Raw genomic sequence first — 22,928 nt, 5'->3', positions numbered from 1 at the left:
CAAAGATATTTATTGATCGAGTTCTCTTAGAACTTACTATCATCATTTATCTTAAAACACTCTTGTTTTTTTTTTTTTTAAACAAATCTTACCCATTATTGGATAATTTCACATGTTTCTTTCATACCAAATAGATGGATTATACACAACTTCATCCACAAACAGTCCTTGTCATGCACAACTTCATCAAGTCGGCTTCATCCCTTGTACACGTTAAATACCAATTTCTCACAAGCTCCACCACGTCACAAGCTCCACCACGTCCGAATTTCTAGCTTGTGATGGCAATTGTTTGACTCCAAATCAACCATGTCGAAGACTTTCCAGTCTATATATACAACTCATTTCCTCTACAATCTCGAAAAAAAATATAACAACTTAACTCTCATAGCAAACCACCTCAAATTGAGTGTTACGGGTTGGGAATATGCAAGAATGGACGAGATCATGGATCGGGGCCAACATGAACAAGCTGAAGTAATTAGTATTGCAAAGGAAATTATCAATACGAAGCGTTATGTTTAAGTGTTGGTTGTTTTGAGTATAACTGATTGTGATTGTGTTGTTTAGTATAAGTAAATGTAAATAAAACGATAACGTTTCATGGCTGTCATTTAAGTCATTAAATGGCTGAACTGTGATAAGTTGGTTGTAGTTTTCATACACAATTCGTTTATAAGAGACAACCGTGAGTTGGGAAAGAGGCCAACTTTGGTATTCAGTGTCAATCATTCTCTCTCTCTCTCTCTCTCTCTCTCTCTCTCTCTCTCTCTCTCTCTCTCTCTCTCTCTCTCTCTCTCTCTCTCTTATTTCTCTCTTTAGTTCTTGGAGGCTTCTTGGAGGGTGATGTCCTTGAATTACATCTATTCTTTGTTACTATGAAGGGGCTTATTACATTTTGGTATCAGTAGTCAGAAATGGCAGAAGGAACAAGATCATATGAACAGATTCTTGATTCTGTGAATCATTTGCGTGTACAACAGGAGTGTCAGCAGAAGCAGATTGAAGATACTATTTCTGTTCTGGTTCAATAGCAAGAAACAAGTAGGGTGGAAAGGGAGAGTCAGGATAGGAGGTTTGCGGAATTATTACAGCACATTTCAAAGATTTCCTGTAATAATCAGTCTAAGGTTAATGCACAAAATGTAAGGAATGTGGAGAATCATTTTGGCAGTGATGACGATGGCCAAGAAGGTATGAGAGAGGTTTATTGTAGAAATATGGGTGAAAGGCCCAATATGAGGGGAATAAAGTTAGATTTTCCAAGATTTGGTGGGAAAGAGCATTCGGCATGGATTTATAGAGTTAATCAGTATTTTTTGTATCATCAAGTACCTCCTGGTCAGAGAATTTTCTTGGCTTGTTTTCTTATGGATGATGCGGCTTTGGTATGGTTCCAGGATGCTAGTGAATCTAGAATTTTTCATTCGTGGGAGGAATTTACTCAGGCGTTGCAGGTTAGATTTGGTTCAATTGCTTATGATGATCCTATGGAAACACTGACATGTCTGAAATAGGTTCATTCTGTTACTTCATATAAGATTGAGTTTGATTTGCTTTCCGACCGCATTAAAGGGGTTTCTGAAAAGAATAAATTGAGTTGCTTTTTGAGTGGCTTGAAAGATGAGGTTAGGCTCCCAATAAAAATGTTGAATTCCCCTACTTTGAATGAGGCTTTTGGATTGGCAAAAATTCAAGAGGAATATGTTTGGAGTTGAAAGAAGTTGTGGAGGAATAATTTTGCTTATTCACACCAGTCAAATGGTGGTGGATCTATCTTAGGGACTCCTAAGGTGCCTATTGTTAATATGCCTTACTAGAAAATTAATGAGGCACAGATGCAAGATAGAAAGAAGAAGGGCTTGTGTTACTTTTGTAATGAGAAGTCGTAGCCAGACCATAAGTGTACTAAACCTAGAGTTTATGTGATGGAAAGAATGGATATGGGATCCACTAGTGAGCCTACAAAGGAGAAAGAATTGATTATAGATGAGATACATGAAGAGCCTGAGTCTGCAGACATAGCCTCTATTTCATTGTAAGCTATGGTGGGCACACCTAGTACAAAAACTATGAGAGTAGTAGGGCAAATTAATAAAAGAAAGGTAGTCATCTTGATTGATTTTGGCAGCACCCACAATTTTGTGGATATTGCACTAGTTGGAAGGTGTGGATTGGTGGTACAGCAAGGGCAATCTATGCAGGTTAAGGTTGCTAATGGGGCCATTTTGAGCAGTGGTGGCAAGAATACTGCAGTGGCCATACAAATACAAGGCACGAGATTTGTTGCTGAATTTTTTACTTTGACTTTAGGAAGGTGTGATATAGTGTTGGGGGTTAGTTGCCTTTCATCACTTGGGCCTATACTTTGGGACTTTGCAGACCTACAAATGCAGTTTGATTATAAAGGGAAGAAGTTTTCTCTCAAAGGCCTTACAGCACCTACTTCTACCTTGGTAGATGACAAAGAAATTTCCATGATTTCTAAAGTGGGTTCCAAAGAAGTATGGTTACAGCTTATGTCTATGGAGCCTGTGAAGAATCAGGACAGTTCTCCTCCAAAAATTATTCAATTGTTGCAGAAGTTTGGGAAGATTTTTGATGAACCTACCACCTTACCTCCTCATAGAGCTCAAGATCACCAGATACTTTTTAAGAAGGATTCCGTACCTGTGAGTGTCAAACCATATAGATATCCTTATTTTCAAAAAATAGAAATAGAAAAGATTGTTGCTGAATTGCTTAAGTCTGGTGTAATTAGAACTAGTTAATCCCCATTTTCCTCTCCTATATTGTTAGTGAGAAAATCTGATGGGTTTTGGAGAATGTGTATCGACTATAGGGTGCTTAATGAGGCCACTATTAAAGACAGATATCCAATACTAGTTGTTGATGAGCTATTGGATGAGCTTTTTGGCTCAACAGTTTTTTCAAAATTGGATTTGAGGTCTGGATATCACCAGATTCGAAAGAGAGATGAAGATGTGCCTAAAACTACATTTAGAACTCATGAGGGACATTATGAGTTCCTTGTCATGCCATTTGGCCTTATGAATGCTCCCTCAACATTTCAAGCACTTATGAATGAGGTTTTTAAAACTTTTCTTACATAGTTTGTCACAGTATTTTTTGATGACATCCTCGTCTATAGTAAGGATCTATCATCTCACTTAATTCATTTGGCCACTATGTTGAATACACATGAGAAGAATCAATTGTTTGCAAAGAGATCAAAGTGTCACTTTTATGCTCAGAAATTGAGTATTTTGGTCATTTAATTTCAAAAAATGGTGTAAGGGCTAAACCAAGGAAGTTGAATGCAATGATGTCTTGGCCAATTCCAAAAACTCTTAAGTCATTGAGGGGTTTCTTGGGATTGACAGGATACTATAGGAAGTTTATTCTAGGATATGGTCAACTAGCTGCACCTTTGACTATTTTGTTGAAAAAAGATGCATTTCAATGATCTGAGATAGCAACTATGGCTTTTGAGGAACTAAAAAAAGCATTAACCAGCCCTCCAGTTTTATGTTTGCCTAACTTTAATAAGTAACTTGTGGTGGAATGTGATGCAAGTGGAGTGGGTGTAGGAGCTGTCTTGATGCAAGATCATAGACCATTAGCATTTTTGAGTCAAGCTCTCAATGGTAAGAATTTGATGCTTTCTACCTATGAGAATTAACTACTGGCACTTGTTATTGCTGTCAAGAAATGGAGGACTTATATGTTAGAGAACTCTTATTGGATTATCTATATCCAAAACTAAAGTCTATTTTTACCTATTAGACATAAAAACCACTTGCAATAGATTATCTATAATCAAATTTCTTAGCTTTTAGCTGCAGTACATGTAAAGATAAAATCAAATTTGATAGTTACTATTCCACAAGAAAATCTTTATTTTATTATTTTTTAACTCTCTCTCTCTTTGATAGTTACTGTTTTTAAAATATTTATTATTTTTTAATCCATAATTTAATTAGAATATGATTACTAATTAATATATAATAGGTAAAATAGTAAAATATGATAAAATAAAATAAAATAATAATTAAAAAATTAAATATTTTTTAATTTATTAATTATTTATTACTATATAATAAATAAATAGATAATCTAATGTAAAAATTTGATATAAATAGTTAAAGTCAAATTCATCTTATATTATTTTATAGTTATATAATGAAAAAACGGCTATTCCAATGTAGAGATTTATGTAAATGGAATAGCCAATATCTAAATTCATCTTACATTCATAAAAAAATGTCATTTACATATGCATAATCCAATGAGAGTGCTCTTAGGGGCTGCTTTTGTGGTGAGAACTAATCATCACAACCTCAAGTACTTGTTACAATAGAAAGTGGGGACAGCTGCTCAACAGAGGTGGATTTCCAAGTTGCTAGGCTATGAATTCGCTAGTGAATACAAACAAGGTGTTGAAAGCAAAGCAGCAGATGCTTTGTCAAGGAAGGAAGTCTCGGATGCTAACACCTTGTTGACTGCTATTTCATTTCCTACACCAATTTGGTTGGAGGAGTTGAAGCAAGCTTATGCTTCAGATCCAAAGGCACAAGAACAGTTGGCAGTTTTGCAAGGAGGTTCTTCTTCTACTTCTGCATTTTTTATTAAACATGGTCTGTTATTTAGAAAAGGCAGAATTTACATTCTTGCTAATCTTGAGTTGAAATTAAAAATTTTAGATTTTGTCCATGCTAGTCCATCTGTTGGGCACTCTAGTTTTCACAAGTCCTTGCATAGAGCTCGACAAGATTTTTACTGGCCTGGTCTTAAATGTGAAGTGAAGTAGTGCATTAGAGAGTGTGATTTATGTCAAAGAAATAAGGTAGAAAATGTCTACCCTGCTGGTCTTTTACAGCCCTTACCTGTGCCTGCACATATATGACATAGTTGTCCATGGATTTCATCAAAGGCTTGCCAATCTCGAAAGGATTTTCTATCATTGTGGTCATTGTTGATTGATTATCAAAATATTCACATTTTATGGCATTAAAGCATCCATTTATGGCATCCAAAGTGGCAGCATTATTTTTTGATAATGGTTTTAAGTTGCATGGTATGCCTAAGAATTTTGTTTAAGATAGAGGTGCAACTTTTACTAGTTCTTTTTGGAAAGAACTCTTTAAGTTGCAAGTTGTGACACTTTCTTATTCATCAGCTTACCATTCTCAAAGTGATGGTCAAACTGAGGCAGTTAACAAGTATATTGAGCATTTCTTGAGAAGCTTTACTGGGGATAGGCCAAAGTTGTGGTTTGATTGGTTGACTCTGGTCGAATGGTGGTATAATTCCACTCCTCACACTTCAACTAAGATGACTCCATATGAGGTAGTATATGGTAGACCTCCAACTCAGCTGCAGTCTTATATACCTAGTTTAACTGATAAGCAAGTAGTTGATGAGATCTCGAAGACTCGAGAACAGATTCTTTCTACTCTTAAGCTTAACTTGGCTGATGCCTAGGAAAGAATGAAGTTTCAAGTAGACTAGAAGAGAACTGTGAGGGAGCTAGCTGTTGGAGATTGAGTTTATTTGAGATTGCAGCCTTATTGGCAACACTCATTGGCGGAGAAGAAATTTCAAGCTATCTCCTTTTTCTTTGGACCTTTTCAAGTTGTTCAAAGAGTGGGATAGATTGCTTATAAGTTAGAGTTACCACCAAACAGCTCTATTCACCCAGCTTTCCACATTTCTTGTCTCAAGAAGAAATTGGGTCAGCACCATTCTCCATTGTCTTCTCTACCTCCAGTGGATTTGTAAGTTGAATTGACACTTGAGCTTGAAGCCATTTTGTAGTGTCGAAGTAGACAGGTTCACAATAAGGCAGTAGTTGATGTGTTGGTTCAATGAAAGGGGGCTAGTGTTGATGATGCGACTTGGAAACCTTATTGGTCTTTGCGTGATAAAATTCCTCACCTTGTGAACAAGGCGATTTGATGGGGGAGAGTATGTTATGGGTTGGGAACATGCAAGAATGGACGAGATCATGAATCGAGGCCAACATGAACAAGCTGAAGTAATTAGTATTGTAGAGGAAATGATCAATATGCAGCATTTTGTTTAAGTGTTGGTTGTTTTGGGTATAACTAATTGTGATTGTGTCGTTTAGTATAAGTAAATGTAAATAAAACTGTACTGTTTCATGGCTGTCGTTTAAGTCATTAAATGGCTGAACTGTGATAAGTTGGTTGTAGTTTTCATACACAATTCATCTATAAGAGGCAACCGTGAGTTGGGAAAGAAGCCAACTTTGGTATTCAGTGTCAATCATCTCTCTCTCTCTCTCTCTCTCTCTCTCTCTCTCTCTTATTTCTCTCTCTAGTTCTTGGAGACTTCTTGGAGGGTGATGTCCTCGAATTATATCCATTCTTTGTTAATGTGAAGGGGCTCATTACATAGAGATAACCATTAAATCCTCAGCCAAACCCAGATTGCCAAAAACTGTCAGAAGACACCTAGAAACAGCTAGTCCATTACTCTCATCACTGTCACACCTTCTTGCTTTGCCGTTGTAGCCTCGGCCTAGTCACCACCCAGATATGTCGCCCTCTATCTTGACTAGTAAGCCCCTATCCCACCGTAGCCTTCAATTCGAGTCCAACCCATTGCATGGTTTCATTCTCTCGGTGAGCGATCACTCTCTCTCACACTTTCCCTCTCATATCTCTCTCTTTTCATCTGTCTCAATTTCTCTCTCTCTCTCTCTCTCTCTCTCTCTCTCTCTCTCTCTCTCTCTCTCTCTCTCTCTCTCTCAATAGTTTTATTGTAACACCTAGCCGGTATGAAACTCGCATTAAATATTTTTTTTATTCTTATCTTTTTTTTTTTTTTTTTTTTGAACCATTGCACACCTTACGTGGAAAGTAACTTCTTTCTATATTTTTTTTCCCTCCTCCCTGTTGCACGTTTCTCTTCGACTCTTTTGAAATTTCTTTGAGCCCCATCGACCATCCTCTCCCCCACCCCACCCCCGGTCGCCCATCCTATACAAAGTTGCCCTGTCGCTGTTGACCCTCCCTCTACCCAGCACCCCCGTCACCGTTGACCCTCCTCCCCTCGATTAGTTCTTCTCTTCAATTGAGTTCTTCATCCTTTCTCTTCTTCTTCACCTCTTCATCCCTCTTCTCTTTGACATCTTCCTTTATATTCTCACTAGTGGTGTCACTGGGAAACCAAAAGGCATCAAATTGAAGATGATTCTGAGCTAGAGTTGCTCTATCTCTGAAATCATTGGATAGCATAGCAAGACGCTGAATGAATTGAGAAAATGAGAAGAGCCTCTTCGATCGCTTCATCTTTTGTATTGGACAAAAAATTAACATTGCAAAATTAACAGTCACTGAAAAGTGTTGGACAAAATTTTTTATCCAACACTACAAAATTAACATTGATTCTTTTTCAGGTCCTCTCTCTTTCTCTCTCTCTGCGCACACCCACCTATGTAGGTATATATATGTGTTTCTATATATATATATATATATATATATGTATATAACATCATAGTACCAGTATGTTGTAAGGTATGTCCAATGAATCTCATATCATGCCTGTTCGATTTATATCCTTTTTACATAAAATCTGATACTATAAGAGGGATCTCATGAAGAAAATGGAATTATATGTCTTTGCTGGTATTGAATTTTCTGCTGCATTCTTTTTATTGTGTCAAAACTTAATTACTCTCTCTCTCTTCTCTCTCAGTGTGAAATTTTTATTTTCATCTTCACTTCGTCGGTGCCTAATCGAAGTTTTCTATGATAGAAACTTTTTGATTCATCTCTGTATTTAATAACTTTCTCTTGACCCAGGAAAAAAACTGAAAATGTAGAATCGGGGAGTAGGGAAATGGGTCATATCTCAATTGAGAGAAGAAGCTAGATTCTCTTGTTGGTCGCCGTCCAACTGCTCCTCTTGCCCCCAAAGGACTATATATAAATATATGCCAATGTTGGAAGCGGTATTATGCTAAAAAATTTATTCATCTTCAGAGTCAATACTTTTATTTAAAACCAGTACTTGTAGGCAAAAAATGCTTTTGGTTTCTCATTTGACTGCATCTCCCAATGTATCATTCCATCATTCATCACTGCAAAATATGTTGCTGTGGATTTAAGCCTCTTGCCTTCAGTCATTTTGAGTTTCTCTGTCCATTTAACTTGTTTCAAAATGGTTTATTGAAAATAATACAATTAAATGAAGTAACCATTGCAGTTTTTGTAGGGAAGACAATGCTTATGGATATGTTTTATAGTGCCACTCATGGAATTGTTAAACATCCAAGGAGGTATACTTTCATGAGGTGAGCTTTTGTTTATGTTTTCACAACACCTGGTCCAAGTATGATGATCATCATTCCTGCATTCTAAATGGTTTATTGAAGATATGGCATCTGACCATAGTATTCTTGAACACACACGGAGTAAGTTATGTTTGATTTTTATTTTCTTATGCTCAGGCTATCTTAAAATTAATGAACATATGCATAAGATATGGAAGAGCCAGGTGGAAGAAAAGTTTTTGCAATCTAGCGTTTCTAGTTGGATTATGAATCTTCCATTTGATACAAAAGTTAAGGAATGGTTGGCTATAGAAGAAAGATACAAGCAAGGAATACAAATGAAAAATATTTTCCCCACTGTAGCAGACAAGTTTCTCAAATTGGGTTGTCACAATTTTAATACTTTTAGCTTGGTTTGGATAAACTGTATGTAAATAGCACATTGTATGGAATAGATCAACTGGAATGGTACTTCTCCTATGTTTTGTTCATGATGTACAAAAAGAGTATCTGTAGGTTCATTAAATTAACCTTTATAATGAAAATAGCTTGTGCACATCTCATGAATGATTTCAGTTTTGATGCCGTTGTTGCTAATTGTGCAACATGAACGTAACTTCACTTGCATTCTCAGGTTAATAGTACCGGTTTTTTTTTAAATATTCAATTAGTCGCTGCTTGAATTTCTTTCCTTTTACCTCATAATCTTGGCACCCAATTAGAACATATTTATAGTTACCCAACATAATAAAACTACAAGGATTGGCTACATCAAGATTGCAACATAGTCTGTATCTGGTTTTTGATTTCATGCAAACGGAATAATAATAACATAATACAATCTGTATGTGGTTTTGGCATAATAAGAGAAAGGAAAAATAAAAGAAAAGCAAATAAAGAGGACTACTCTTTCAAGGAAAAACTGTGAATCAATAAATTCACATACATTTTCGATGAAGTGAAATATAACCGTCTTAACACTGTATTAACACTGTCATAACTCTTTCTCATTCCCCTCTTAAATGTTCTAGATGTTCCATCTCTTGGATGAGTAGCATGGCGAAAATTTTGAATCTGCATTGCTGACTCATGCCATAAAAAGCAAGGTAAATATGAATTCTAATGCCAATAGGCCCTGGCCTTCCATCAGTCCCACAGGTATGGTATCTGATTTGGGATTCAATCCCCGCAGATGGGACTATATGTCCCTAAATTTCCTAGAAAGCAATAAAAAAATAACATGAATTCAAACGCCCATTTGTGAACATTTTATCTTGCAAAGGAAATTATGAGCAAAAATATGTTGCAGCATCAAATAACAAGTGAAAAACATACTGATCCTGGGATGAAAAGTCGACGCTTTCCTCCTGCTTTCATGCTCAGGATCCCGTCATCAAGTCCCTTGATCACTTGTTTTACCATTTAGATTATAATCAGTAAAGCAGTAGCAGAATTTACAGTGAGCACAAGCATGAAAAGTTTGTCCATTTAAAGCGAGTAGGTCTTCTTTCAAATTTTCAATAGCAATATGGATAAAGTAAGGATACCATTTAAGATCTAAAAACATGTAGCAGCTTCCAGTATAAAATTTTTCAATTTACCCATGATGGAGTATGCTTATCACCATTACATGGATCTCTTTAGTAATTTATTTATTTAGCTTCTTTTTTCCTTCTTGTGAGATCAAACATGCATTACCGTCCTATGATTACTGACTGTAAAACCAGAAAGGTGGAGAACCTACTTTATTTATTTATTATTAAGTAAGGCGGAGAAACTAAATTAGGAGTGTGCAAGTAACCAACTTAATGATGGTATACAAAAGCTTATACGCAAGTTAACAGTTCAAAATTAGGAGTGTGGGCAGAAAAAAAATACCAAGATTGCTTAGACTGAACCAAACAAAATGCAACGTATTTTTTTTTTTTAAGAACTCGAGAGAAATGGTTTGAATTAATAAAATGAAAGCAAAATTAACATTGATTCTTTTTCCCGGTGACCTGTAAATCACAAAGGATTAGGAACACTTCTAGAGCTCACCTGACTAGAGCCAACTCGAAAAGTGTAAATCTGACCTTTCTCCAATGAACTGCAGGATTTAAAGGAAGACGTCTCAGAGAAGCAAGAAATTGTAAGTGTTTCTCAATGAACAGTGTTGAGGAACGTAGAGCCCGGTCAAGGGCTTCAACAAGGCGTACATCAGACAACCCTAAGCCCCAAAAGTTTCAATACCCAACTCACAAAATTCACAACACAAACTTTGTGGCCTCCCTTCACCTCCTTTCGTACCCAACCAAAAAGTGAATGAAGAGAAAAAATCTCGAAAGTTACCTGGGACGTTGGGCTAAGGGTCGCCCAAACAAATTTCAAGAAGAGGAAGAAGAAGCGCAAGCAGGGAGAGAAGAATAAGAAGACTTTAGCAATTTGTAGGACACGAGCAGGGATAGATGAAGAGGAAGATGAAGCTGCGCAAAGAGGAGAACTCGGGGCACCGGGCAGAGGAGCGAATGCGGGGGAGCTGAGAAATTTCAAAATCTAGCTCTCTGAAACGTAAATCGTGAGTTTCAGCATGCAAATAAAAGAAAGAGTTTTGATACGTATAAATATAGTCACGCACTAATTTGTGTATTAATATTGATTTATTTATATTTAAAATTTGAATTAACACTATTTTTAATAAAATCTACTTTTTTATCAATCACATTATATTAATGTACAGATTAATGCATAATTATACTTGTAACTATATTTTTCTTAAAAAGAAAATGTCACCTAAAGTGTGTGGTGTTAAGAGTGAACAGTAGCTGATGAGTAGAATTATTAAAGTCGAAAGCACTTCACACGTGCATGGGACATGTTCGTTGATTTTTTTTCCTTTTTCCTTTTTCTTTCCCCGTTTCTCCCCTTTTTTACGCAGCCACAACACCAATTAAACAAGTGCTTCCCCCCCCCCCCCCCCCGGGCGGGTTATTTCGGTTCCAAATCTCTGCTCTCTCCCTCGCTTCAATTTCCCACAACTGCTTCCCCAATGCCTTTGTTTTCCCCTCTACACTGAACTCTCTTTTCCCCACGTCTTTCCTAAGTTCCTTGCATCAAGCACGCAATTGCATGGTAACCGCTGCCCCCATGCACATAACCACCTTCCTCCTTTTTTTTTCCCCTTTCCTGTGCGCTCGTTCGATGCCAAGCATTTCGGTTTCTCAATACACTTCACCTTGTAGATGCTCTCTCTCTCTATTTATCTATCTTCTCCACACAAAGTCGCAAGGCACCTGGAAATGCCACCACCCAACCACCGCGTCCCAACCGCCCAACAACTTCCTCTGTTTTGTTATGCCAAAAACAGAGCAACCCACCACCAGTTTCATCTTAAACCGCAACTCCTTGTGTAAAGCACGAACTCACCTTAAGTTACCCAATAACCATGAGGCCTATCTCGAACCATTAGTTGTTACTCCAAGAGTCCCCACGCACGACCATTCGCAATAGATAGATGAGGGCTCGAGACATAGTTCGATCTTTTAACCACTACCGACATTGTGCTCAACTCCTCCGTCCATGGTTGCACCAACATGCACGACCTCCACCCCTCACAGTAAGCCTCTATCGCTTTCACCGTGTCCTCCTCTCACAACTCTTTCTCTCGATTTCTTGTTGTTCAGCCGGTTGCCATCGTTGACCCACCCACTGCCCAGTTTCCAGCCGCTACCTTTCTCCATCCCTGTAAGTACTAGCCGCACAACTCTCTGGTTTTAGAAAGGTTTAATACGTTAGGTTGCTTTTAGGTCTTTATGCTAGTATGGTTATATTACGGTCTTACCACTTAAGTTCAACTATTGGAAAGTATGACGCTTTTGGATTGGGATGGGCCTATTTATTAGAGGTTTTTTGATATTTTGTTGGGTTTAACTTGAGATGGGTTAATTTTTTATGTTAAGGTTGGATTTTATTTCAAAAGTTTGTTAAGGAGTATTGGGCAGATATAGTAAGTTGGTATTTTAGGATATTGATGATTTTTAATGAAATATTTATTAAGTGGATATTGATGAATTTAGAAAATTATGGTAACTTAGAGTTAAGAGAATTTTAGGTGTTAAGGAATTAAATTAAGTATTTCAGGTGCAATTACAAATTACATGTTCAATTGGAGATTTATTTAAGTTACTTGACTTTTTTATAGGTAACGATTGATTTTCCTTCGCACTATTGTGAGTAAGTTCTGAAAAGTTAAGAAGTACAGGTAAGTAGGGTTTTTATGCTAGATTTTACATGAATTATTGAGATTGAGATTGACTTTTTGAAAGTTTTGCATGTTTTGTTATGAAATGAGAACTTGGGAAAAATAATCTCATTCATTTATTTGCACTACTCATGAAATTTGTATGAAAAAGGAAAAAAAATTTCTGAAATGCATTTTGTAGACATGAGCGCTATTTTGTCATGCTATCTCTGAAATGTGAAATAGAGCCATATTGAAATTTTGAAAATTGTACATTGATTTGAAAGATGCTCTAACTTTTATTTTTAGTATGTGAGAATGATCTAAATATGTTTTGGTACTCTATTTCCTTTTGATATGGCATCTGAAAAACCTTTGGCATAATATACTGGTTTTGTATCTGACTTTGATCACTGCTATGTTTTGGTTGGTACCAACTTTTCTGTCTCTGAGTGCACCTACTTTGGAAACAAAATGGTTTTTATGTGGTCTTTTCTGTGTGCACACTCGAGACTATAAAAGGAATATTTCATCTCTGTCTCTGCTAGGTTTGGCCACCTGGGTTAGCACAACCCTATTACGAGGGTTAAACATGGTCTTTGTTTTGTAAGATGCTCTGTTTTGATGTAATGATGATACTCAGGTTATGTTATGCCAAAGTACTCTAGGTTTTACATGTCTTAAAACCATTGCTCTGTTATGTTTGAAAGTATATTTCGTTTTGCATCATAACTCTAGAAAATATTTCGTTCTACGTACTGTACTCTATAAATGCTCATGTTTGCACGATAGTATATGTCATCTACTTACTGAGTTGTTGATATCTCATCCATTATTTTCACAATATTTTAAAGATATTTTGGATACTTCAGCAGAAGTTCAAGAATAGGAAGTATGGGTAAGGTTGCGTGAGCATAGTGTATTAAATAGAAAGAAGGTATGTGTTTCTGGAGAATTTTATTTAGTAGTTTTGTTTTGCTCTGTTGACTTAGTATTTTGGGAAAGTTGGCATTTATTTTGAGACTTTGCTATATTCTTAGTTAATTATTTTGGAGTAGTTGGTTTAAAACAATGAGGTCTATAAGTAATTGAGGAATTGAAGTTCATATTTTTACGGTGAGATACGATTTTAGGTGACAAGAAGTAACACTCTTACCCTTCTTGGACCGTGGCATTACATTTATTGCTTTATTTGTTTAACATCAGATCACATTGGAAGCTATTACACAGGTAGGTAGTGTTAGGCCTCGTTTGGTTAGCTGAGTTGATATGAATTGAGTTTTTTTATGAATAGGAGAACTGCTATGTACAGTCCCCTTGTTGGGATCCTTTTATAGTCCTATCATTGAATTGACTAAATCGTCCCTGTTTTAATTTTTGAATGGGCTAAATTGGCCCCATTTTCAAAACTAACTATGAAAACTCCGTTGCTAACGAGAGGACTAAAAAAGCAGATCATAAATTCAAAAAGCAGTCAAGAAAGCTTCATCTTTGCCAAGGCACATGTAAACTCCACTACTAACGGAAGTGACTCAAGAAGCAAATCATAAACTCAAAATATGATACTTGCGGCCGGGAGCATTGGATATGTTTAGTGCATTCAATAGAAGCTGTCTCTGTGTATCCCACCAAATGCCAGCTTCTATTTGGAAAATGTATCCAGCATACAATACTTTACGGTCCTTAGTATATTCACAGATCTCATATGTCCTTTTGAGATTGATAATCCACTTCTTTACCCTTAGGGGCTGTTTGTTATTGGAAAACTTTGGATAACGATGAACTAGAAACTTCTCAAGGGACAACCACTAACTTTGGTCCACGTAGGAGTGGATCTAGTACAGTACGCTGAAAATAGTATTAGGATTGAATTGTGCTTAGAATGACAAGATGGGATAGTATGTGATAGGCTTGGATTGTGTGGCATGATTTAAGGAAGGTGCTACTGAGAGCCCCACAAAGAGATAAAACGCCGAGTGGTCATAAGGAATGATCTTCTAGTGGAGGAAGAGACGAGGAACAGTTAGAGTGCTAAAGATGGATATCGGACATGTTGGAACAACAACATGAGATGTGTTCTCGTCACATGTAAGTTTAGTTCTTGTGATCCCCTAGGGAGGAAGGAAGGAGATGTACATTTGAGTGATTTTTGGCTTATCGCTACTCAAGATTCTTCGGAAACGAGGGATGAGCAAGGGTGGAAAGGTGGATATCTGACATATAGAGGATCTTTGAGGTGTACAGATGTACCAAGGACCAAAAAGTATTATATGCGACCTACTTGCTCCAACGAGAGGTAGCTCTATGGTGGGATACAAAGAGGCATCTCCTTACCAAGGAATTGAGAGCCATGGGAAGGATTTCATGGGAAAGGCTTAATAATAAATTGATGACCTGTATTTTCTAGAGATAATAAGGAATCTGAGTTCAAAGAACTTTGCTAGTTTGGTCCAAGGGAGCATGACGGTAGATGTGAAGCTCCTAGATTTCAATTGAGATTTGGCGAACTTTGAAACTTCGGGACATACAACATATGATTACTTGTCCCCCTGTTCATAATAGTTAAAGATATAATGTACCTAACATGCATGTAACAATATGCAATATTCGTATCAGATAATTTTTTTAAGCAATACTATGTACCAGATATGACATATCTAAAAGTTACATTATTTTTCCAAAAGATCTATAAAAACATGCATGAGCATTAGAAACAACGCTCCTTAAGTACATTAATAAACTATCATAACTACTAGGCTACTACAATGAGTAGCTCATGAAACTTTGATAAGATATCCATAATCTTATCTAAAAATTGGAGCATCAAAGTGACGAGCTCCTTGTCATCGCATCGTAGCCTAATCAACCTCATTCAAGGGATTCTCTACGTCCTAACTTGTGATAGATCATTTCAAGGCAAATGGTAGTTGGGACTATCAAGTGATTTGACTATAAATCTCAACAAGTTAACAACCAACTTCAACTATCAGTTTACAAATGCGGGCATGATAGTAAAAAGACATGAATGCTAACATGACCATAAATGAGAGTGACATGACATGGCAAATAGCATGACATGTGCTAACATAACTTGAAAACAGACGTGAACTGAAAATTGAACGTGAATTGAAAATGATGTGAACTGAAACTGACATGTACTGAAGCTAAACGTGAACAGAACATGAACTCAATTGAATTGAAATGTTTTCTTGTCTTGTGGGGTTACCATGATATTCTTGTCTCATGGAGTTGCCATGATGTTCTTGTCACATGGGGTTGCCACGATGTTAATAATAATGTCTTGAACAATAACTTCACTTTACTTGAATGTAAGATGACTAAACTTGAAAAATATTTCGTGATGAACTTGTTGACTTATGACATGGCATAATATGACGTGACATGTTCGTGTGACTAATGACATGGCATAACATGGCATGTAACAGATAAACATATATAGTAAAAATGATATAGCATGACATGGCCTGACATGTACGTGTAACTAAAAACATGACATAACATGACATGTAATAGATAAACATGTACTTGAAAATAAATCATAGCAGGGCATAACATGATGTGTAACAGATAAATATGGCATGACATGACATAACATGTATATTAGTATAACTAACATGAATGATAGTTTTTTACCACCATACATACACAAGTATCTTGAAAGTAAGTTAGAGGCCAACTTACAGTGACTATAGCATAACGTATGTAAAAAGATGTGAAAAAGCATGGACTGAAATGAGATAATTTTAAGGGTTAGAATATCTCATTAAATACTTACAAATATGAAACTTATTGATAACAAAATTATCATTTCACTTCTCTAAATGTGAGAAATGACAATTTTGCCCCTAAATTAAGGGTTTTGCATATGAACTCCAAATTTTATCAAGATTTACATCCTTTATGTAAATTTTATCTTAAAACCAAATATGAAATCAGAAAAATTTAAAACAATACCCAACTATATAAACCAAGTAATGGCTAAAACATACTTAAGGCAAAAGTCATCATTTTTTATGCAATTCTTCAAATTTCAAACCACATAGTCAAACCATTCTATGCAACATTTCTATAATGAATAGGAGAAAAATTGCCTAAAAGAAGTTATTCAAAAAGAAAAACAAGATAGGTATGCGGCTAAGGTTTCACATATAAAGGAACAAATCCTTAATGAGACCGATAAGATCTTCGACGGGACCATGGGGTGAGAATTTAACATTACTTCAAAAGAGCGTAAAGATCACATCTTATGTTTTAAAATTATGCTAAGACCATAAAACATATACTTCACAAAAGCATAAACTCCTCGTGCTAAGTAAATGTCAAGAAACCAAATTTCAAACAACTCTTTGATGCACTTGGACTATTTCATTTCCAATTAACTCTAAGGACTTCGAAAGTCTATAACCTCAATCTTAACATGCTTATAAATCTGACCTAATTGATAAATATGCCTTGAACATCAACCAAGAACAAATATCAACATTTAAACTATTTGGCATGCTCCTATGGACAGAATCGAGTACCATGTGTTTTTGACTTAGAACACACACTCCAAATCTAAAATATTCAACAACTAAATATCAAAGAAAAAACTACATGTTATGTAATCAAGCTCTAAATATGATCCCATCATAAAATCCAAAAATCATATGCAAAAGTTTCATAAAAACGTTGAGCAACCTAAAAGTTTCAATATCTAGCCATATCCAAACCTTTTTATGCAAAACATACTTCCAATAATTAATCAAACCAATTGTCTTCAAACACCAGCTCTTAACATCTAAATTAAAGTCTTAGAATCATCATATAAGAATTTCACAACTATAGAACTAGGCTTTAAGAACCAAACATCATCAAACATCTCAAAACAAAAATTGTATAAAAATACTAACATGCTTTGGATAAACTCATAACATGTATAAAAACATTTTACCATCTCATCATATCAATATCAAGTCCTAAATTTAACAACAATTTCATCAAAAAATAAAGATCTCACAGCATCTTCAATTTGTCGACCAATATGACCTCTGAGTGTTCAAACTCACTTTTAACCAACTCACACTCCACTAAAAATCACAAAAAATACATCACTTAAAACTCAAATCAAAGAGGAACAATTAATATGAAGGTATTTTGGTGAGCATATAATTAAAAAGGCTTTGTAAAATTCAAGCAAGATCGGCTAGAAATATTGTCAGAAACGACCTCTTGAGTTCTTTCCAAGAAAGGGAGATGAAAGTGACAAAAACATGAAGGGGCTGGCATGGATAAATTATATAGGACTAGATAGATGAGAGGGAATGTGAGGATAATCATTTGATGGTGTTTTTGTCAGCCAAAACCGTGCGCAACAACCCATGGTATTCAGCCTTGGAAGCTTCCATGTGATGGTTTTGGGCTGGCTGTTTGACATTCCATTAGTTATTATTTGGGCTGAAGATGGCAGTAAAAGTACACCTAGGATAGTGGGGGAAACTTTATCAGGAAGCCATGTTTGGGTGGTACTTTTTGGTGGGCTTTATGGGCCTAAACCGATTGGGCCGCACTTAGGCTTTAAAGAGGTATTAGTTTGGGGTTTCAGTTCTAACAAGCTCAAATCTAGATTTTCTTGACCCAATGAATTTACCAAGATATAAAATAATAAAAGAGGGTATAATGACATGAATGAGTGGTTAATAGCATGTGAAAGTAATTTAATTAAGTAATTAATCACTAAGCTAGAACCGACCAAAAATAGGGTTTGGGAAACTGTTTAGGGTTTTGGCTTCCCCCAAGGTTTTGGGTTTCAATTGGAACTCAATGATTTAGGATTTTACTAGGGTCTAAAACTTCTTTGGTTTGGCACAAAAATGAATAGTTGGATGAAATAGTATTTGGCTTAGGTGGCATGATCACAATGATTGATTTTCCTTCATTTCTTCAATATTTCAATATCATGGTTTCTCATCCTATCAAATGTTCTATACTAGTCACCAAGTATGGCTAAAATCTTACTAAGTGTCCAAATAAAACTTCTATAGACTGGTTTGGCTAAGATCCTGAAAACCAACTTGACTGGGTGTGACATGGCGCTATCACGGATGTTACTATTCACTTAGAAAAAGGCAAAAAAAAATATTGCACCATAAAATCCTAAATAAGTGGTGCAATTTGTTTCGAAAAATTAGACTCTTAAGTGCCTCGAAGAAATCAAAGAGCATTTTTGAATAGTTATCATTTGGAAAAGGAAAACTGTATTGTTGCGCTATAAAAACTTAAATATTCATCTAAGACTAATGGCGCAAACCATTTCTCAATCTCGTACTCCTAAGTATTTCAAATATATAAATCTACATTTCTAACACCATAGTGGGTAAGAAATTGACTAAGCTGACAAACTAAAACATAGCAATTTCTCAAATCATGAAACATTTCTAACGTTTTCATGATGTTCCTAAAGTCTAAAAAAATTAATCCACTGAATTTCTGGCAGGCTATTATAGTAGAGCAGTACGCCACCAAATTTATAGAGTTAGGAAGGTTTGCCTCTCATCTATCTTTGTGGAAACCATAAAGGTAGAACGATTTCAAGACAGGTTGCAAACCCAAATTAGGACACATTCGCTTGTCTAAAGATTTTGGCTTTTTTGAAATTAGTCCATAAGGCGTCCGTAGCTGAACGAGAATAGCAAAATGTGTTGGCTGTATCCCCAAGTCTGAAGAAAATTATAGTAGTAGGCAAAGGGAGCAGTGGATGACAAGCCCACTGCTTGTGTAAATGGAGACAAAGAGCTAAAAAGCATTGGTATTGAAAAGGGAACAGAAATACTAAGTATTTTCATGCTTGTGTAAATCCGAGGAGAAAGAAGAATTGTATAAGCAAATAAGGCATTCATCTGGAAGAGTGTTTTCAGATCCTTGAGATATTGAACGATCATTTGTAAAACATTTTGAGGCCATCTATTCATCAAGTTCCCTTACACAGGAAGCTATTCTTGCATGCCTGTAGTTTATTGAGTGAGAAGTCACTTGTGAGATGAACAATGAGCTATGCAAATAACTCACCAGATCGGAAGTGGAGGATGCACTACATTAGATGTCACCCCTAAAATCACCAAATGGTTTTGGAGCTGGATTCTTTCAATAACACCGGAATATTGTGGGGGAAGAGGTGTGTAATGCTGTCCTCGATTATTTTAACAATGAATTTGTACCTTTTGATGCAAATCATACTCACATTGCTTTGATTCCAAAAGTGAACAATCCCATATCTTTCAATGATTACGGGCCTATTATAGTCTTTGTGATGTTTTTTATAAAATTATTTCAAAGATTCTTGCAATTAGGCTGAAGAAAGACCTACATAATATCATATCCAGTAATCAAAGTGCCTTTATTCCCGAGCGCTTGATTATAGATAATATTATGGTGGCCTATGAGGTGTTGCATACAATGTATATGTCCAAGGCTTATGATAAGATTGAGTGAAATGATTTGGAAGCACTAATGAAGAAGCTAGGGTTTAAGGAAAAATGGATAAGATTGATAATGGGGGTCACTTCTGTCTTATTTTAGTTTTAGTTAATGGGAGACCAGGGGAAAAATTTCAGCCAACTAGAGGTTTTAGGCAAGGAGACCCTCTTTCTCCCTCTTTGTTCATTATTTGTGCAGAAGGGTTGAGTTCTTTAATTTAGCAAGCTAAAAGGTTGGGGGAAATAAAGGGAGTGACTGTGGAAAGAGGTGGGCCACAAATAAATCATCTATCGTTTACTCATGATAGGGTGATTTCTGTAGAGCAAAGATGGAGGAATGGCAGAAACTTCAGTCTATTTTACTGCTATATGAACAAGCCTCTGGATAGTCACTTAACAGGCAGAAAACTTCTATCTTTTTCAGTACAAACACAAAGGCAAGAGTAGATAAATGATAAAAAGAGAGGCTGGTGGAGAGATATGTGGAAATTATGAAAAATACTCGGGACTTCCAGCTATGGTGGGTAAATCAAAGTATAATACATTTACAGGTATAAAGAGAGAGAGTATGGACAAGGTTTATAGTTGGAAGAATAATTTCATATCCAAAGCTGGGAAAGAGATCCTTAGAAAAGCTGTACTCCAAGCTGTTCGAACATATATTATGAGTGTATTCAAGCTTTCAAAGAAACTGAGCGAAGAAATTTTTGCCTTGATGGCAAAGTTATGGTAGGTCAAAAACCAGAATGCAAATGGCATTCAATGGAAGAGTTGGAATAAGTTAGGAGATTCAAAATCTAATGTTGGCCTTGGATTCATAGATATAGAAGATTTTAATTTGACACTCTTCGCAAAACAAAGTTGGAGGTTCTTAAAATATCCCAACTCTTTAGTAGCAAGAGTATACAAGGACAAATACTTCTGGAAATCTAATATTTTGGAGGCTGAACTTGGAAATTTCCCTTCATTGATATGGAGAAGTATCTGGTCTGCTATGGATTTGTTGAAAGATGGATTGATGTGGAGAGTGGGGAGTGGCGTTGATAAAAATATGGGTAAATAAGTGGATTCCTAAAGAAACATCTTACTGTATTCGGTCAAAAGTTGAAATTTTAAATCCAGATGAAAGAGTTTGTGAGCTGATTGTTAAAGACACAAAGGAGTGAAATATGCCTCTGATTGATGAAATTTTCAACAAAGATGAAACTCATCAAATTTGCAGCATTCCTATAAGCGAGATGGGGTATGAAGACAACCAGATCTGGAATTTTACCAAGGATGGAAAGTTCAGTGTTAGAAGTGCTTATTATTTATCAAAAACTAGAAAAAAGAGAGGGAAGGGAGAGACCTCTAGAGGAGAGCAAAAGGATGGGTTTTGGAAGAGCTTATGGGAGATATGTGTGCCACCGGCTGTGAAAACTTTCCTATGGGAAGCAGGAAATGACATACTTCCCACAAAATATAATCTGTTTTGCAGAAATATCATAGAGTCTCCCCTTTGCCCTATTTGTCAAAGGGAAGATGAAACTGTGATGCATGCTATATGGAGTTGTCCAGCTGCAAGGGATGCATGGGTAGAGAAGGGAAACTCAGTCCAAAAGAGCTCAAGCTTTGAATCTAATTTCAAGGAACTATGGAAATTCTTTGAGAAGGAAACTAAATAAAGAGGACTGTGAGGGGACAACTGCAATAAAGAAGGGAATCTAGTTTAGAAGAAATCATTTTTGTTTTGAAAATAAATTCTCAATCCAAAGATGGTTGTGGGTGCTACATTAGATAGCTTGAAAGTTTTCAGAGAAGCACAAGGTCTCAAAGAAGAAAAACAGAAAACAGGAAGGGCAAGAGATTCAGTTCATCAATAGAGACATCTTGAAAGAGATGAAGTAAAAGCTAAACTTTGATGCTGCTATGGATAATAAAAATCACAAGATTGGTCTTGGAGTTGTTTTGAGAGATTGGGAGGGAGAAATATTGGTTGACTTGTGCCCAAAGGAGCTGGGTGACTAAACCTATTATAACATAATGTTTGGCCCTCTGGAAGGCAGTAGAGTTGTGCTGTGAGTTGGGTTGTTGAAAAGTTATTATACAGGGAAATGCTTTAATGGTTATTAAGTCCATTCAGAGTGAAGAGTCGTGCTTAGCATGGTATGGACAGCTTGTGGAAGACTTGAAACAGGGAATTAAGAAGCATCCAAAGTGGTTACTAAGTTTCACTCCAGGGAAGCAAATAATGTAGCACATCACCTAGCAAACTTTGCTCCGTCCTGGCAATATAGGAACATATATGGATGTAAGAATGTCCCTATTCTATTTCCATTTTTGTTTTGAAGGACAAATACTGTAATGCTTTTGATTAATGAAAGGTTCAGTATTTTATTAAAAAAAAAGTGAGTTGATTTTCATAATGATCATCATATTTACCTTACTCCATCTACATGTAATTTTCCTATAAATAGAGACTTACACTTTATATTCAAATTTTTATATAAAGAAATGATAGTTGTAGTCGTTAATACGCCTATGCCAAGCAATCATTTTGAAAAAAATGAATAAATACGGAACCCACTTGAAAAAAGTTAATTTTTTAATAGTGAATTTCATTCTTTTTCAAAGCGACTTCACGGTGTTTGCACATCAACGACTGTATATAACATTACTCTTTTCTATATACTGTTGCATGAATTAATATCCCATACCCGTAACCAACGGGAAAGATGCCCAGTTTCTATGAATTAATAATCATTTCCCTCTATGTATTAATCATCATTTCCCTATACTCCCATTTGCTTTTTTCTGAAAAAAAGAAAAGAAAAAGAAAAAATAGAAAATGGGTTTCATGAAAAGCATTTCCCTTCTTTGCTCACTCCAAACTGCTAGCTATTGAAACGTAAGACATTTGAAGCTATTGAAAACTTCCTTGTGGTACAAACTGTTA

The 22,928-nt window shown here is 36.0% G+C and overlaps 1 long non-coding RNA gene across 2 annotated transcripts; it reads right to left on the bottom strand.

Moving 5' to 3' along the window:
- Positions 1-9,076: 9,076 nt before the first annotated feature.
- Positions 9,077-10,861, bottom strand: LOC122300182. 2 transcript variants are annotated; one of them, XR_006239945.1, is made up of 3 exons: positions 10,340-10,861; positions 9,635-9,708; positions 9,077-9,516 (listed from the first exon to the last, which is right to left on the bottom strand). It is a non-coding gene; the product is annotated as an uncharacterized LOC122300182 (long non-coding RNA). The 2 variants fall into 2 exon arrangements; XR_006239944.1 differs by having other exon boundaries at positions 9,635-10,861.
- Positions 10,862-22,928: the final 12,067 nt, after the last annotated feature.

Source organism: Carya illinoinensis, chromosome 2, assembly GCF_018687715.1.
Source record: "Carya illinoinensis cultivar Pawnee chromosome 2, C.illinoinensisPawnee_v1, whole genome shotgun sequence".
Taxonomy (NCBI): domain Eukaryota; kingdom Viridiplantae; phylum Streptophyta; class Magnoliopsida; order Fagales; family Juglandaceae; genus Carya; species Carya illinoinensis.
The sequence above is the reverse complement of the archived record's forward strand: the minus strand, read 5'-3'. Positions and strand labels throughout refer to the sequence as shown.